Below are 19,139 nucleotides of genomic sequence, written 5' to 3' on the forward strand. Positions count from 1 at the left end.
CAACTTCAAAGTCACTGTAAAGTCTCTCTGTGAACTTGGGTGACTTTTTTTTTAAAACGTCATTCATTCATTCATTCATTCATTCATTCATTCATTCGGAGGTAGGAGAAGCCTAGCCCTCTGACCATGGTCTGTCTTCAGCTGGTGCTGTACAGCTGGGCTGCTCCCGGCCCTAGTGGAGAGAAGCAGTGGGTATCATGGGGTCCATTTGATTCCATCTATTTTATGCAGCCATAGGGAAAGGATGACCTGGGAAGATGGTATGAAAAAGGGAGTCAAGAAGCCAGAGTTGGGATCTGTCTCTAGGCTTGGAAATTCTTTTATCTCAGTTACCAGTATGCTGAAAGGTTCTTTGGGTGTCTTTGAGGATGAGATGAAATCAGTGTTCCAGAGTCAAGAAATCTGAGTTCTGTTCTAAAGAGTTAGGGTGCTTTGGCCAAGACAGACAGTGGGTAGCCAGCCTTCTCTGGACTTCCGTGGAAAAAGTATTGAGCAATACTCATTAAATCCTCTACTAAATAACTTCACAGAGCTCATGTCACTGAATGATGAGGTAGACATTATACTCCTAATAAAAGAACAACCATAATGGGAGGATTAATAAAACCAGCAATTGTGTATTGATTTTAACCATGTGCCAAGCAGTGGGAATTCCAAGTGACTAGACTCATCCCTTGGGCATTCAAAAGCCAGGGGTAAGAGAAACAGAGAGCCATGTGGTGGAAGAATAAGAAATATACAGTATTTGGATTTTGTTCCTGGTTGCTGACACAGAATTCCTAAAACCCTTGGACTTTCCTGAGTGATCGGAATGTCCTGTTATTTATAAGGAGCTCTTTGCCATCATACCTGAGGTTATGCTAATGAGGTAATTTAGGATGCGGCCCCTAGATTGCCTCAGGATGGGGCCCCTAGATCCCCTCAGGATGGGGCTGGTCACCAGAGAGAGCAAGCAGTTAGAAGATGGGGACTTTCAACCCCACCCACCAAACCCTGGGGAGGGGAGGCTGAGCTGAGACTGAGCTCTAGAAAAGCTCTTGAAAAATGAATTTCAGGAAGCTTCCGGGCTGGTGAACACTTCCAAATGCCAGGAAGGTGACACACCCAGAGAAGGCGTGGGAGCTCTATGCATACGTCTCCCATACCTTGCCCTGTGCGTCCCCTCCACTTGGCTGTGCGTGAGTTGTATCCTTTATCACAACTGGTAAACATAAGTAAGGTGTTTTCCCAAGTTCTGAGAGCCATTCTACCAAATTATCAAACCTGAGGAGGGAGTCCTGGGAAGCTCTGATTTATAGCTGGTTGGTCCAAAGGACAAGCGGCCCAGGGCTTGTGACTCAACATCTGAAATGGGGCAGTCTTCTGGGATGGAGCCCTTTTAACTCGTGGGATCTGGAGTTAGTGTCAGAATTGGAATGAATTGCTCTGCACTAAGTTGGTGTCAGAGTTGGTTCGTGTTGGGAAGAATCTCCTACAAGTGCGATGGGGAAAAAGAGTTGTGAGGTGATCAGTCCAGGAGGCCAGGAGAGCTCAGGGGAGTTGAAGCTGGAAGGGCAAGTAATGGGTTATTCCCCTCAAGAATGTGGAGGAGGAAGGATATTGCAGGGAGAGGAAGCAGTGTAGGCAATACTTACAGACCACAATATTCCTATTGATAATATTTTCAGCATAACAACAGCGACTCCGTTTATCACTTACTGTGTGCCACGTGGCGAAATTAATGGTTTATAGACATTTTCTCATTAGTCCCCAAAGGAACTCTTTGGAGTTTGCCCTGTTTGTTACCTGGGTTTTTCAGATGCAAAAAGCCTCCGAGGGGGAGGCTGCAAGTGGGTTGCAAGTGAGCAGCACTACTGCTGTTTGTGACCATAACAGAAAAGACAGTAGCTTTGGGGCCACATACACCTGGGTTTGTCTCCTGGTTCTTCAAGCCTCTTGGAAACTTCTGAGCCTCAGTTTCTTGATTTATAACATGGGAAGATAATAATACTCGTCTCTTGAAGTGAAGATTCAATAAGATGAAGTAGGGGCGCCTGGGAGGCTCAGTCTGTTAAGCGTCTGACTTGGGCTCAGGTCATGATCTTGCGGTTCGTGAGTTCGAGCCCCGCGTCAGGCTCTGTGCTGACGGCTTGGAACCTGGAGCCTGCTTCGGATTCCGTGTCTCCCTCTCTCTCTCTGCCCTGCCCCTGCTCACGCTCTCTCTGTCTCTCTGTCAAAAATAAATAAAAACGTTAAAAAAGTTAAGAAAAAATAAGATAAAGCAATCTATGTGATGCCCAATAATAAAACGAATGCCTGGCAGAGATAATAGTTTACAAATGATGATGTTGCCTGTATCAGTCAGCATTTCCCGAGTAGTAATCAGCTTCAGAGCCTCAGTGGCACTTAGCAGTAAGTGTTCGTTTCTCAGGCATCTGCAGGTCTGGCTAGGGGTTGGTGAACTTGATTGGGTGACTGGGCTTCAGGCTGGGGGGCTGGTCTAGCTGGGCCTGGCTTGTGGCTGACACTTGGGCTTAGGTCTGCTTCATGTGCCATCACTCCGGGGCCCAGGCCAAGTGTCAGCAGCTACCCATGGGAAGCCCCCTCAGGTGACGGCAGAACCGTGCCAGTGCCGTCCGGACCTTTTCTGGGAGGTTTTGTCAGTCCCACCAAGCAGTTCTCTAGTTCCCCGCACACCTTGACTGGAGGTCCAAAGATTTAACTCGATTCTCACACTATCGGCCTGGAGATAGCCTTAGATCCCTCGGCTTAAGGATTTGTGGGGAGCAAGAATTTCCTGTCCCCTTCTAGGTCCTTCTAGCTGGACTAAGAATCAAGTTGACGTGAGACAGAATAACAGGAGAAAATAAAGCTTAATAGCATATGTGTGGGGAATCCACACAGACATGGCAATTCCGAAGACAGGCGGAATGAGGTGTATAGGTCATCTTGAACTAAAGAGAAAGGGTGGGGGTCTGCAATTTCAGCCGGAAGGAATGCAGTTACCAGGGCAATTCAAAGGGCAGATGTTTGGGAAATTAGATCTTTGCCCTGCCATACGGATGGGTCACTCGGATAAAATTTATCTCTGTTAATAACCGTGATTCTCGGAAAGACCCCTAGTTTAGATTTTTCTGTGTAGTTAAGGGAGCGACAGAAAATTTCTCCTGAGCCTGTAGGGTCTTGATTGCTTTCAGGTCAAAACAGTCTGCACGCCAAGGTGACTCATCTTGGGGTGGCCTGCCCTTGGCCTCTGCAGTTCCTCCCACCATCCCACCGTGCCGTTGGTTCCACCTCCCCCTCTCTGGAGGTTGTGGGGTTGGGGCTGAAAGTTCTAACTTTATAATCTGCTTGATCCCCCTGGCAACGGGCTTCCTTCCTTGGAGGCTTTCTGAAAGCCACCTCATTTCCATAAACTCCGGTGTGGTTGAAAGGGACTTGTTATGAATAACAAAAGAAGGCTTCATTTCTCTAATCACGTAGGAAATTCCAAGGGTTTTAGGAGCTCTGTGCCAGAAATGGGGATGAAAACCAAGATATGTATTTCTTATTATAAATCACAGTTTCCTATTTTTGTTTACATCCGTCATGTTTGCTGACATCTCATCGTCCAAAGGAAGCATCGAAGGAGCTGGGAAATATACTCCATCAATGGAAATTGCGGAGGGGGAGAGAATATATATATTTTTAATTACAGAGCTTTTTTTTTAAAATTTGAAACCAGCTGTACCCTTGGCTTTTATCATTCATCTATTTATTTTTTAATTTGTTTTAATTTCAGGTCGTTAACATACACAGTGATACTGGTTTCAGATATACAGTAAAGGGCTTCAACACTTCCATACATCACCCTGTGCTCATCACAACAGGTGCCCTCCTTAGTCCCCATCACCTACTTCCGCCATCCTTCCCCCCACTTCCCCCCGGTATTTGTCATCTCTAATTAAGAATCTGTTTTTTGGTTTGTCTCTCTCTCTCTTTTCCCCCTTTTGCTGCTTTGTTTTGTTTCTTAAATTCCACATATGAGTGAAATCATATGGCAATTGTCTCTTCCTGACTGACTTATTTTGGTTAGCATTATACTCTCTGGCTCCATCCATGTTATTGCAGATGACAAGATTTCATTCTTTTTTATGACTGGATAATATCCCATTACACACACACACACACACACACACACACACACACACACACACGTATATACACCTACATCTTCTTAATCCGTTCATCAGTCAGTGGGCACTTGGGCTGCCTCTATACCTTGGCTATTGTAAATAATGTGGCTATACATATAGGGGTGTATATATCCCTTTGACTTAGTGTTCTTGTGTTCTTTGGATAAATACCCAGTAGTGCGATTGCTGGATTGTAAGGTAGTTCTCTTTTGAATGTTTTGAGGAACCTCCGTACTGTTTTCCACAGTGGCTGCACCAGCTTGCATTCTCACCAGCAGTGCCCGAGGGTTCTTTTTTCTCTACATCCTCACCGGCGCCTGTTTCTTGTGTTGTTGATTTCAACAACGCTACCTGTTTTTGTATGGCCTAGGAGCCAGGAATGTTTCTTACATTTTTTAAGGGTTGAAAAAATAAAAGAATACCATTTCAAGACATGTGAAAATTATATGACATTCAGATTTCGGTGTCCACCAATCAAGTTTTGTTGGGGAGGAAACATTTTTTTCTCTATCCTTCTTGATTCTTTGTTCAAATAATCAAATTAACATATGACACATTAACAGGAGAAAAACAAATTTAATTCTGGGGTTCCTTAAGACTAGACAGACGATCAGGCATTTGAGGCTTTTATGCCATCCAGAGTTGAGCAGAAGGGGTCAGGATCTGGGACTTTCAAGGAGAGAGAGACAACTCACAGGAGGTGAAGAAGAGTAAATGTTTGGTAAACAAATGTTTGCTGGGCCATATAGAAGCAGTGGGGCACAGAGAGGACTTTGATCTCCAGGCCCTGCTGAGCCCCCCCCCCCCCCCTTACCACACCTGGTCCATATTTTTGGTAGTTGTCTCTGGTGACAGTTCTCTTTCTGGACCAGGACCTCTATCTAAAGTCTTGTAGGCAGGCCGAGGTAAAAGTTTTTCTAGAAACTTCTGGGTCTTGGTCGCCTTCATCTCAAAATAGTCCACATGCCACAGCGGCACATTTTGGGGACACTTGTTCTGAACCCCTTCAGCTTTACAGGAACGTAACTGAACTCAGGAGGTTCGCCGCCTCACATATGTCAAATGGAACACAATCCAAGGAAGTGTTGAAAGCCAAGAGCTTTCATTACTTGACAAGTAAGGAGACAGAGCGATAGCTCTCAAAATAATGTCTCCCTGTGGGGTTACAGGAATCCCTTCTTCAGTGCATTAGGGGTTAGGGTTAGGGAGCTTGGAGAGGCACCGTTGGTTCAATGGCACACGCCTAGCACGTCAACATGCTAGTGCACGCATCGTGAGTTCAAAAAATGGCAGAAGACTGCCCATAGGAGATCTCAGTATTGCGATGAGCTAAAGGGAACTTCGGGTCAGCTCAGGGGGGCTTCTGCGTGGGTCCTCAGCTCCAGGCTGGCTCAAACTGGCTCACCTAAGAGGCTCTCAGGCGAGACACCTAGGTGGGCATCTTCTTGGCTGGAACTGTTGGTTTCTGGGCTCTGCAAAACACATCCCTTCTCTGCTTTTTTCCCCTCCCCTTCTCCCTTCTGCCATAACACTCAGCTCTCTTATTTGAGAACTCCCTGATGCATCCTAGTTAAGGGGAGCACAGCCACACCCATGTGTTGGGTATTATCCAAGGTGGCTTTTGGACTACAGGAAGAGAGCTGAATAGTTGTGACAGAGACTGAGTGGCTCACAGAACCTAACAAATTTACCATCTGGCCCTTTACAGAAAAAATTGGTGACCCTTAATCTGTGGCATTCTTGGTAATGATAAAGACACGCAAATATGAAATAAAAAATATTTTCAGGGCGACTGGGTGCCTCAGTCGGTTGAGTGTCTGACCTCGGCTCGGGTCATAATCTCACGGTTCGTGAGTTTAAGCCCTGCATGGTTCTCTCTGCTGCCAGTATGGAGCCTGCTCTGGATCCTCTGTCTCCCTCGCTCTCTGCCCCTCCCCCACTCAGACTCGCTCTCTCAACAACAGAAAAAAAACATTTTAAAAACATTTTGGGGCGCCTGGGTGGCTGAGTCTGTTGAGCATCCAATTTCGGCTCAGGTCATGATCTTGAGGTTCGTGAGTTCGAGCCCTGCATTGGGCTCTGCTCTGGCAGCTTGGAGCCTGGAGCCTGCTTTGGATTCTTTGTCTCCCTCTCTCTCTCTCTCTCTCTACCCCTCCTCCACTCCAGCTCTGTCTCTGTCTCTGTCTCTGAAAAATGAATAAACTGAAAAAAAATTTCTTAAAAAAGTCAAAGCTACCTACTTTCTCTCCTTTTATCTTCATGATAGCCAGTGTGATAGGTTAGGGCATATGTTATTGTAAAAATGAAAGAGGACTTCAGCTGCCTCCACTCTGACCCCCGTCTGTACTTTCTAATTGATTAAGTTCTTCTTTACAGCTTATCTCTGAACTCAAGCAACAGACTGGTGGGCAAACATTCAGGACAGGAGCTAAAACTACCTGGTCGCGGTGACGCCTGCCCCCTGACACCAGCAAGATCCTGATGAATAGACCCCAAGGCCACAATCTGCCAGGCCTCACTGCCCACCTGCATGTACGCACCGGCCTTTGTCCTACATTGTCCTCACATAAACCTAGACGTACTGTCAGCACTTGGGAGACGGTCTTTGGGATGCTAGTCCACTGCCTTCCCAGTGGTGGCCTCCCTGCAATAAACCCCTTGTTTTCACCTCTGCTCATCTCTCTGCCTTTGAATTTTGTCAGGAGTGGGTGGCCGAGCCTGGTGTGTTTGGGACTCCAGGTGCTTTGGACCCTTCGGCCCTGGTTACAGTACAGAGTCCCAACTGCGGTTCTTGGTGGTGTTCTTTTGACCTCGCCCTCCCTTTCTCCTTTGGCCCCATGCTGGTCCTGTTTTGGCGCTGGTAGGAAATTCCGACTTCACCAATCTCTAGCCTGAGCGTAGGAACTTTCCGCCAGCCTCACCCCTTAGCCTCCTCAAAGGCCACACCTGCTCTCTCTGCCTCCCTCTTGCCAGTCTGGACCTGCCCGTGCCTACCCTGCTCTCCCCAGATGTTCTCGTGTGAGTCATCAACTTTTCCTCAAACTCTCTTGGTACCTGGAGTGTCAGTAGCCTTGACATTTTAGCTCACTTGATCATTACTATCTCTAGGACCTCTACTTTATTGGCTAGATTGGGTGATCGAGGTACCTCCATACTTAGCTTTTGTAACTATACTGTAAACCAAGGAGACAAGACAGAACATGGGTGCTTAAGGGGTTGTTGTTCTCCCAGTAAATCTATACATCTGCCCATCCACCCATCTATCCAGCTACTGTTTTTGAGCAGCTGCTACATGCCAGGTGCTGTAAATGGCGGCAAAATCTTTATTCATCTTCAACTTTCAGAAGTGCTTTGGACCAGAGTTAATTCCCAAGACCTCAGGATGGTTTGTCGCTCCTCCTCAGTATTGACTGTGGCAACATCCCTTTACAGGAAACCCAAAGGTCTTCATTGTTTTCTGGGTTGGTCAGGACACTTTGGGAGGAAAGAAACTAAAACAAACAAGGATGTTCAGGGTAGAACCGGCCTCAGGAGATGGAAAATGTTTGTACCCTCTCTCACATACCAGTGTGATGCAAAGGATATTTTGAATACGGATGTTTTTATTAGAACGATATCAACACAGATGAATTGCCAGTGAGTGGGAAAGCATTATCCAAAGTGAATTCTATTAAACCAGTTTAATTCTGTGATCAGTGATCTACATGTGTCAATTAAGCCTGTCTTAATTTTTCTTAAATCTTTTCATTTGTTAATTTTGCTGAAATTAGTAGCATGGGAATCGATTCTTTTCCACTTAAGTTTTGCAATGAATTTTATTTAATCTCTTTCCCCCCATGTTGCTTACAACTTACTATTGATTTCATTTTGAGACCATTATTTCTGCCAAGTCCTGTTTTCCTGGGATAAATTTAGCAAAGATACACATTTCATGGAAAAAAATGTGGTTCATTTGTCAGGTTTTTTTTTTAATGTTTATTTATTCTAGAGAGAGAGAGAAAGAGAGAGAGAGAGTGAGCACAAGAAGGGGAGGGGCAGAGAGAGAGAGGAGACACAGAATCAGAAGCAGGCTCCAGGCTCTGAGCTGTTAGCACAGAGCCTGACGTGGGGCTCAAACTCACGGACTGTGAGATCATGACCCAAGGGCTGAAGTCAGACGCCCAGCCGACTGAGCCACCCAGGTGCCCCTCATTTGTCATTTTTTAAGCAGAAGTAAGTTTGGCCCTCTGTGATGTTTAGTTGTTTTCAGTGTTGTTTGCCTTGATAATTTATAACTGTAATATTTATTATTAATTGAATAAAATGACAGTCTGCATTAATTTCTTTTTTAAATCTCTTTTTTAAATTAAACAATTTTTTTTTTTTTAATTTGAGAGAGACAGAGTGTGAGCGGGGGAGAGGGGCAGAGGGGGAGAGAGAGAGTGAGAGAGAGGGAGGGAGAGAGAGAGAGAAAGAGAGAATCTTAAGCAGACTCCACACCCAGTGTGGAGCCCCATTCAGGGCTTGATCCTACAACCCTGGGATCATGCCCTGAGCCAAAATCAAGAATCAGGCACTCAACCGACTTGAGCCACCCAGGCGCCCCAGCATTTATTTCTTAGTTACTCCGTGAGGAAACTGTGAGCCGTTTTGTAGGCAGAGGCAGAGAGAGACAGAAATGGAGGGAGATGGGGAAGGAGTGGAGAGAGGAGGAGAGACATAGATGGGGAGGGAAGTAGATGATTCTAGAGCTCACCTGGTCTCTGAATTAAGAGACGCTGGATCCATTTTCAAGATGTCTCAGAATGGAATTTGGTTCTAATCCCTTAAGAGAATGAATGAGTAGGACTCCAGGCGCATCGGCTTGGGCAGCGGTCCTGGCTCTGCTCCTTCCTCGCCACGTTGCCTCTGGCACGTCACTTAACCTGTCCGAACCCCGGTTTTCTCATCTGCGAAGCGGAGATACCAAGAGCGCCGATCTCGTAGGATTACTGTGAGGATTAGAAGACTCCCGTGTTGAGCAGTGAACACAACGTTGGCACTTGGCAAGGGCTTGGTAAATGTTTGGTGGTAGAATAATCATGATGCGTAATAATAACTCGTTTCTAGTACAGAGACCCTTATAATGATTTTCCTGTCTTGAGGATTTGCAGAAAACCTTATTACTGTTTTATTCCCTGACCAGTGGTTTTCAAGTAAATGTTCAACAACTTGCTCTTTCGGGAAAAGAAAGCCTCGATGTGTGTTCTTTGCCAACTTTTGTGGCATAAATATTTCTACCACGGCCAGTTTCAAGCTACCAACATGGTGTCATGGAACTCGGAACTGGGAAGAAATTTGCAGTAGCTACCCGTGATACAGCATTCCCGCCACATAGATACTGTAGCTATTGCCGGCATAACTAATCTGGAGGGTGTACATAATAGTAAAATGTGCTGAAGTAACTAGAAGGTGATACATTTTGAGTATTATCTTTCTCTTTTAATATGACCTATAATTTTTGCCGTTTTATAACTTCTAATAGTGGCTGTTTAACGATCACCTTGCAACATTTCCAGAAATGTAACCATTGGCTCACATGAGACAGTTTGAATCCGGCCCCAGCACATCATTGCCGATGCCCCCCTGCTTCTCCCCGACTTCCGCATCCAGTCATCGCCCGGTCCCATTGATTTCCTCTCCTAAATATCTCCTTTAATCAATTGTCTTCTGTCCGTCTTCATTGCCACCTTTCTGGTCTAAGACCTGGCCGTCTCTTGCCTGGATTGTTATAGACACCCTTCTAACTTTGATTTTGCATACATTTCCCACTGGTCCCATTCTTGATTATGAAGCTAGAGATGCATTTTTTAAAAATAGACCTTATTTTTTTAAGAGCAGTTTTAGGTTCACAGCAAAATTGAGCAGAAGATAGAGATATTTCCTGATCGCTTCCTGTCCCCATACATACACAGCCTCCTGAGTTATCAACGTCCCTATCAGAATGGCACATTTTTATAACTGATGAACCTATGATGGAGTTCAGGACAGCCCCCTGCCCCCAGCTACCACTTTGGCGTGCAGATTATTTTGATCTGGAGGCAATCAAGACCCTACAGACTTGAGAAACTTTTGCCTCTCTCTTAACTACCTAGAAGAATCTAGATTGGGAGTCTTTCCCAGAATGAGGGTTATTTCCAGAGATAAATTTTATCTGAGTGACCATCTGTATGGCAGGACAAACATCTCATTACTGAACATCCACTCTTCTTATCTCCCTGGGAAGTGCATTCCCTTCCTCTGAAATCCCAGAGCCCCTGCCCCTTTCTCCTCAGTTCAGGATGACGCCTATACCTCACGTTGCCTGCCTGTCTTTGGAATTTCCATGTCTGTGTGGATTCCCCGTATGTGTCCTATTGAATTTTATTTTCTCCTGTTAATCCATCTCATGTCAGTTTGATTCTTAGTCCAGCTAGAAGGACCTGTGAGAGGGCAAGAATTCTTGTCCTCTGACACCAGCATGGACATGTCATTATCCCCCAAAGTCCATAGTTTGCATTAGGCTTCACTCTTGGTGTCGTATGTTCTCTGGGTTTGGACAAATGCATAGTGACATGTCTCTACCATTATGGGGTCACACAGAATAGTTTCACTGCCCGGAAAATCTTCTGTGCTCCGTCTCCTCATCCCTCCCTTCCCCCTCAGTCTGGTCAAACTGGCTACTTTCCCTTGGTAATATGCATTTAAGGTTCTTCTGTGTCTTTTCAGGGCTTGGTAGCTCCTTTGAGAGTTCTTTTAACATGCAAATCAGCTGTCCTTGTCCTCCTTCCAGCTCTTTTTGCTCTGCCCACGCATGAGCTCCTTCTGTCCTGTGTACTTGCCCCTCTCCCTCTGGCCACGACTTTGGCACTGGCCTCTTGCTTCCTCTCTGCTTTCGGCTCTCACCCTTCTTAAGCATCATTTCGTCAGGAGAGACTCCTCTGCTCTCTGCTTGGGTTTAAACCACCTACTTGAGACCCTTTCATTCTGTATATGGGAGATGAAACATGTGTCTGGGTGTCTGATAAATGCCCGTCTCCCTTATCTGACAGTGAGCTCCTTGAAGACAGGGATCATGTGTGGCTTTGCTTCAGCACTAACCGTCATATCTTGCAGTGATCCCTGCTCAATAAATATTTGCTGACTGTATGATTGTTCACCAAAGCTAAGTAACTCTGAATCTTTTTTTAAAAGTTTTAAACAATGTTTTATTTTTTGAGAAAGAGAGCACAAGTGGGGGGGAGGGCAGAGAGAGGGGACAGAGGATCGGAAGCAGGCTCTGATCCGACACGGTAACAGCAGCAAGCCCGACGTGGGGCTCGAACTCACTAACCGCAAGATCATGGCCTGAGCTGAAGTCGGGCGCTCAGCCAACTGAACCACTCAGGCACTCCTAATGAACTCTGAATCTTATAGACCTGCGGTTTCTTTGATATTATTCCAAATATCACTGTCCAGTGACATCCGAGGCCTGGTCTGGTCCCTGTTCCAGAGCACCTGGTTGGTTAAGATACATCTTACCTCATCCTTTGTGTTGGATTTATTCATTTTGCCAAATTATGCCCTTTATTTGCAAAGACCATTAAACTGAGATAAGAGATAAATTAAAAAACTGTGTGTGTGTGTGTGTGTGTGTGTGTGTGTGTGTGTGTGTGTGTGTGTTTGAATTTGTATTTGTCCTAGGTTGAATTTCCCAGAAACATGATGAATATTTATTGCAGCATTAACCAGCCCACTCAACACCAAGTGCCGGCTTGGTAGGCATCGCCTGGATGATACCACCCATTCATTTTTTTCTTTTTGAGTCATTTGGCTATTAATTACCATCTAGGGTTTTGGACAAGACAGGAAAACTGTCATCTTATTTGTCGTAAATCCCTTATTTGCCCACAGTGCTCAAAAAGACATTACCCAAAGGAGGGAGAGGATTCATTAGAGTTGGTGGGGCATTCCAACTTACACGTTTTGCCCTGGTTGTCTGTAGCACTTTGGGGCAGACATTAATCAAATTCTTGGCAGAGGCTTGTGGGATATTAATGTTGGTTGAGGATTTAATCCCCAGCTCAGGCTGAATGAATCTCATGGTAATTTAAGTGGAAAGGATTTACCACTTCCCCTTTATGGGGGATGAAATTGAAGACCTTTGAGAGGCGATCCCTCTTCTCATCAGCAGTAGAGCTGAGACTACCGTTTGAGGGTCCTGGTTTCCAGTTCAGATTTAGGAAATCTCATGGGCACAGCTTGTCTGGTTTGCTAGAAAGATCCAACCTCTAGATGTCGACTGGAGAATCCCATCCATTTCCAGTGGTATTGATTATGTGCGATTTTTTATTGAGGGATCGATGAGTTTCTCTTTTATTCAGATAGATGGTGAAGACGCTGGGCTTCCTTGCCTGAGTGGGTTGAAAATTTGCAGTAAAACTTCTCTTTCCTTCCCTGCTAGCTGAGAGAAAAGTACCCACAGTGACAGGGAGACTGGACCATTACCTTCTCAGAAGTTCACATTTCAAAAGGGATGAATTCCAGACCTTTCCAAAAACTTTTCTGAGTTGTAAAATGGTCAAGAGAATTTTTTTTTTTTTACCTTTAAAGAGATTTACAGGCATACTGAAAGATTAGAGAAAGGATTTACAACTTCTGGGTTTATGGTTGTAAATGGAAATGTTCTGGTACAGGGAAGGGGATAAGTGGTCACTTTCCATTTTAGCAGCCTGGAAAATTCTTTTTTTTTTCCCCTTTGCAGGTGACACCCAACGCCCCCCAAACTTTAGGAGTGATTAGAACAGAAGAAATAAAATCTAAAGTTGTTTTACTTTTATTGGTCAATTTTTTCCAAAGTATTACTATAAAGGTAACAGTTTCACTGTAAAGAGATTGCTGAAGTAAAAAAAAAAATATAAGGAAACTCAAAATCATCCTTTGAGGTTCACTCTAAAAGGATGAACTAAATCTGGGACTGCTTGGAAATTATGTAAATATCCTGTTATAATTAACAGTGAACTCTTTTGTATTTTTCCATCATCAAAGCTAGCTCACTATAATTGAATAAAATGTATATACCCAATGAAATATCTTATCTAGACTAATTGCAGGAGAACCAAAGGAAGCGATTGTAATTATCATTAATTTTCTAATCACCATACCAGCATAACACTGTTATTTATGTAGCAAAATACCAGTGAGTGGAAGGCACAAGGAGGAAGGTGTCACAAAAGAAAGGGCAGCCTGAGAATTAGAGGTTAACCCTGTCTCTCTTCCAGTTCCTTTCCTCTGACATCCAGTTGTGTGTTCCCTGCCCCCCCACCCCCCCGCCCGCCACCAACTGACCATCCCTGCTGCCTTCATTTATCCTATCCCCGGTTCTTCCTTCTACCGCTGGCAGAATGACCCTTCCATCTGGCAGATCACATAATTTGCCATCTCTTCCTCCTCTGCTACTCGTTTGTTCAACAAATATTTACTGAGCACCTATTATGTGCCAGCTTCTAGTCTAGGAACTGGGATACAGCCATGAAAAGACAGGCGTGATCCGCCCTGACGCTGCTCTTCTCTTGACTCTCCTCCTCCTGGCCCACCTCCTCTTCTATCCTTACCCTCGTTTGACTACTTGGGGCTCCAGAACTATCCTCCAGAAATCCTCTGGATTTATTTCCTCTTTGTATTCCTAGGGCCGAGCCCTGTGGGCCATAATTCATACTTTTTTTCTGTAATAAATGAATGAATTCTTCTTTATTGAAATTACTTAATGAAAGCCTAAATGCTAGAGCTGTTGTGGAAGGAATTAAAAAAAGCCTCCTTGGAATCTTTCCATTTTTATCTCTGGTGGTTTTTTTTCATGCTTATTAAAATATGAGCCAATATAATAATAAAGTCATTACAAAAATAAATAAAAGAGGAAGTAAACTCCTCCACACGGTTAATCTCCAGAGATAAGCACAGTTCACGACTTGATATGTACTCCTCCAATTCGTTACTCTTTTTTTTTTTAATGTAGCGATGACTATCTATATTCACATCTACATATATATATTTATATCCTATATTTAATTTAAAAACCTGAACAGGATCATAGTAGTCAAACGAATCATCAACTGCTCCCCCCTCCCCCTCCATTTGATAGTATATCTTGAGTTGAGTTTCCTCTGAATCCCTTTTTTCCCAGCTTTAAATTGTATGCTTTTGAATCAAAGCCAGAAGCTCACTTACTTTCATTAACTAGTTCTCATTATTATAAAGAAAGCCCATATACATGGTTAGTGTCTTTAACAGCATAGAAGGGAATAAAATGAAATGTAAAGCCTCCCTCCTCTTCACAGCCTGTTCTACTCTCCAAAGTTAACCATTTTTAACAGCCTCTGGAGTATCCTTTCAGAAATTTCCAGGGCAGATAAATATATATGTACACACACACACACACACACACACACACACACATCCATAAAAAGAACTCACTTTTTTCATTTGTTATATAATTCACTGGAAAGAATTTCAAGTATTTAACAACTTTGTCTTGGGTAAATTTCTCTTAAAGAAGCTCCTGGCAAAGCAATAAAATCATCAGTCATGTCTGGAAATTGTCAAATACTCAGCAACCTAGCCATGGCACAAACTGCTTGCCGTTCTCTAAAAGCCATCCCCCTCTTCTTTATTAAGAGGTCTGCGAGGTTGTTGCTGGTTAGGCTTCCCAGAATAAAAACTACATTTCCCAGGATCCTTTGTGATAAGATATGTCCACGTGACTGCATTTTGTCCAGTAGGTTGTGAGAGGAAGTGCTATGGATAGCTTCTAGGTTATGCCTTATAAAGTAAGCTGTGTATCTTCCTTTTGTCATTTTTCTCCTTTCTGCCAATTGGAATGTGGGCTTTGGGCCTCAGGAACAAGGATAACACCTTAGAGATGAAAACGCAATAAAATTAAAGGCTCCCAGGCTCCTGACAGCTTTTCAAAGCAGAACCACCAAAGCTGCTTGCCTTTTGGGGGGAAAGAGAAATACACTTTCATGTTTGCTCTCATAAGCCATTGTAATGTAGAGTTTCTGTTATTCATGGGCGAGTGTCTGTTCTTACTGTGAACATGATTACAAGATGTTACCATGTTACCATGTCCAAAGGTCCATCTTCTGAACCAGAGGGAATACCAGTGATGAGGGGTAGAAGCAGAAAATGTCCACCTTTAGTGTGGAAGGCTGACTGATAGCATGCATAGTTTCGATGAGGATCAAATAAGTAAGTGCTGGTTGCTGTCCTCTTAAAGGGTCTCAGGACTGCCTGTGTATGTCACTGATAGTTAAAATCACACTGAATGATACGCACCAGAGAAATCTTGCCAAGGTAGTTTTATGAGTAGAAATTTGAAGAAGACATTTATGATCTAATATTCCCTGCACGTTCCCTCCCTCTTGAGCACTAAGCATATAACCACCAGCTTCACACAGCAAAGGTGCGGCTCTTTCTGCCCATGGGTCCTGTCCCGAGCTACTTAAAGAAACTTACTGAATTGCACCATACAGTGTCTCAAGAATTCTTTCTTGGCCATTGTGTTTGACGACCCCCACAACATCAGGATTAAGTTTTAAAGTCAGGAATGTTTTAAATTCATATCACATGAGTGATGGTTAAAATTATTCTGGGAGGTTAATTCTAAGGGAAAAAATGTGAACTTCAACAAGGGGAGAAACAGAGCAATTTCTCCCCTAATTTCATCTTTAGTTTCCTCCCCAGAAAACAAGGGCAAGACCAGAGGGCCCCTTTTGAGCCAAAGACTTTATGCTCACGGTACATTTCCCAATTAGCCAGTAGCAGATTTTCTGCTCATTTGCCTCTGAACACGATGACTTTCCTTGGAGGCATTTGACTTTCCAATAAAAAGTGAGGTTAATAGAGACAGGCAGCGAGAAGAAGTCATTTTAAATACATGAGTGGCCAAAGCAGAAAGGGTGAAGATCCCAGTATGTAAGTTTCCCTGTTGTCTGATTGCATTATGAGTCACATCCTTGAAAGCTGGAAGGAAGTTCATGTCCCCGGCTCCTGACCAAGTGTCAGACTTGATTATTGCCTGGTGAGATAGTTCCGCATCTTGGTCCTGACCAGACTTGGGAACAGTAGAGGAATGGGACCACAGGAAATGCCCGGGATAGGGATAGTGGAGATTTATTGAGAGGACCAAGGAGCAGGGCCCCATTACCATCCACATCAGCAGCAACAATAATATGGAGGTTAAGAGTTGCTAAGGTGATCCATCTAAAACTTGGAAATAAGGCAAAAAAAAAAAAAAAAAAAAAATGACCACAGCCTGCCAGAACATCTAAAGAGCCCTCCTAAAGCTTAGCTGACACCCTCAGGGAATGCCACTGTGCACAGTCGATTCGTGCCCAGACATCTTACTGTTCTGTAAAATTAGTAAGGGTTGGTGATGTTTCTTTTCTGTCTAACAGGGATCATTAACCCAAAAATTATAGTTTCATTGTCCTACAGGATATTAACCGATTTTGTGTCCTAATTTGGTAATAGCAATCCTATCCTAACTTTGTTTCTATCTTTTTTTGTAAGTGTTTCCAATATTTCCATTTCCCACAGTGCAGTAGTCTTGTCATTAGTTTGCTTCCCTCATACATAAGTCAAATAAGACTTGGACACATGCGTAATATCTGTTTGAATGCGAATTATTTAAAAACTTTTTTGTTTCTGAGACTTAACGCTTTGATGGAGTATAGGTTTGGCCTCAGGCATCCTGGTTTTGAGGACTGGGTCTGACACTGCAGCTCTGTGATCAGACACATGTCATTTAACCACTTTGGCCTCATTCATAAGAAAAAGAATAAGAACAGAGCCAATTTCAAAGTGGAGCTGGGATGACAAGTCCGTGAAAGCTCTTAGCGCCATGACTGGCTGAAAGTACAAATCTGTTAAGGCGGCCTATGTTGTCTGTGCCAGGAGTTGTGTGACCCAGATTGAGGTGGAAAGCTCCATCCCTCCTTTTCCTCCCCAGCCCCCTCCCTTTTTCCCCAAGTCAGCCCCTCCCCAGCCTGGGTAGCAGGGGTCTTTCACAAGGCGACTCAGGAGGAGAAAAGACAGATGGGACTAGTAGTCTGATAAAGCCCAGGTGTTGGGAAGAGACCACTCCTGGCTTCCTGGGAGGTCTGACCCGTGTGTAGAAACTCCACCTTAAACTGGGAATGAGACTCTTACCCCCAATCTCTGCCCCCAGGGGTCCCAGGTTGCCTTCATGAAGGTCTATTCTACAAAGCCAGACACAATGTAAACACTGAGAACTGACCCAAGCGAAGACCAGGGGTTTGGGGAGTTGAGTGCTTGTTGGAAAGACTCTGCCAGGTAGGGTGGGGGCCTGGGGGATGACTTTGAGGTAACTTTAAGGCAAGGAGGCTATACAGAGAATGAACATCTTGGTCCAGATTTCCAAGCAAGTGAGTGACAGAGGCAAGATTTGAAGGCCCTCGCTTACAGAGCTGAAAGAGGCAGATGAGGGGCTCCATTCACTTTCTCCAAATAGGGGAGAAAAAAAATGTTCCTTTCTAGGTTCTTGTCTGAGACCCCCTCCCCCATAATTAAGACAGATTAACAGGAGAAAAAGAAGTTTAATCACATTATAATCAAACAGAAGCCCCACAAAGATGTAAGACTCAAAGAAGTGACCAAAGCAGGAAGCTTTTATAGCTTTTAGGCAAAGACACAATTTGCGAAGAATTGACAAGACAAAGGGGTTCGGGCTAGGGGCGGTACAATGGTGAAGAAGTAACAAGTTTTGTTTCTCTATACAGTTTTCTTGGCCCTAAATTCCCTGTCTCTGGTGATAATGATGAGGTTTTGGGGATAATGATGGGGGTTCAAAGCCGACGGCCAAGAAAGAATTCTTGAAGATGTCTTTGGTGCAAAAAGGTGATTTTATTAAAGCATGAGGACAGGACCCATGGGCAGGAAGAGCTGCCCTGGGATTGGGAAGAGTGACTGCTTACATACTATGGAGCTGGGGGAGGGAAAGTCAAGAGGAAGTTTCTTTTCTTATCCTTTTTTTTTTTTTAATGGTTATTTTTGAGAGAGAGAGAGAGAGAGAGAGAGACAGACAAAGCATAAGCGGGGGAAGGACAGGGAGAGAGGGAGACACACAGAATCTGAAAAGGTCTCCAGGCTCTGAGCTGTCAGCACAGAGCCTGATGCGGGGCTTGAACTCCCAAGCTGTGAGATCGTGACCTAAGCCAAAGTCCAGTGCTTAACCAGATTGAGCCACCCAGGTGCCCCAAGAGGAAGTTTCTTTTTTTTTTTTTAATTTTTTTTTAACATTTATTTATTTGAGAGAGACAGAGTATGAGAAGGGGAGGGGCAGAGAGAAGGGGGAGACACAGAATCTGAGCTGTCAGCACAGAACCTGACGCGGGGCTCGAACTCCCAAACCGCGAGATCATGACCTGTGCCGAAGTTGGACGCCTAACTGACTGAGCCACCCCGGCGCCCCAAGAGGAAGTTTCTTAAAGGCATTTCCATATGCTAAAGAAGACTCTAGATTACTGGAAGCCTAGCTTTTGTCAAGCTAAGGTTGTTTTCCCTCTAGCAAAGTATTAACACTAAGACCATAGGGAGTTCCTAGACTTTAGGCTATTCATCAGATTGTTCTTTTTTTGTAAAATTACTAAGATATTGGTAGACCCATGGAGACTGTATGAGTTTAATCATTTTCTGTCCTCTCCTTTGTTCCTGGGCAGCTGGGAGTACATGAGGAACATCCCACATCTCCCACCTGGGGGGCAGGGTTTGCTAGCTTGCACTTTGCCCTCAGCTTGCTTTATGCTTCCTCATCAGTAAAGATGCCTTCTCCCTGCCTGGGACAGGGAGGGTACCTTTCACTTGGGTGGTTTATGTCCTGCTTTCAGGGGGACATAGGAAGCTCAGAGTGTTTTTCTGGCTATTTCTGAAGTACCTTTAATCAGAATAATCACTATGGCAAAGTGGTGTATTTTGGGGGACATATTCTGA

This window comes from Panthera tigris, chromosome E3, assembly GCF_018350195.1.
Source record: "Panthera tigris isolate Pti1 chromosome E3, P.tigris_Pti1_mat1.1, whole genome shotgun sequence".
In the NCBI taxonomy this organism is placed as follows: Eukaryota; Metazoa; Chordata; class Mammalia; order Carnivora; family Felidae; genus Panthera; species Panthera tigris.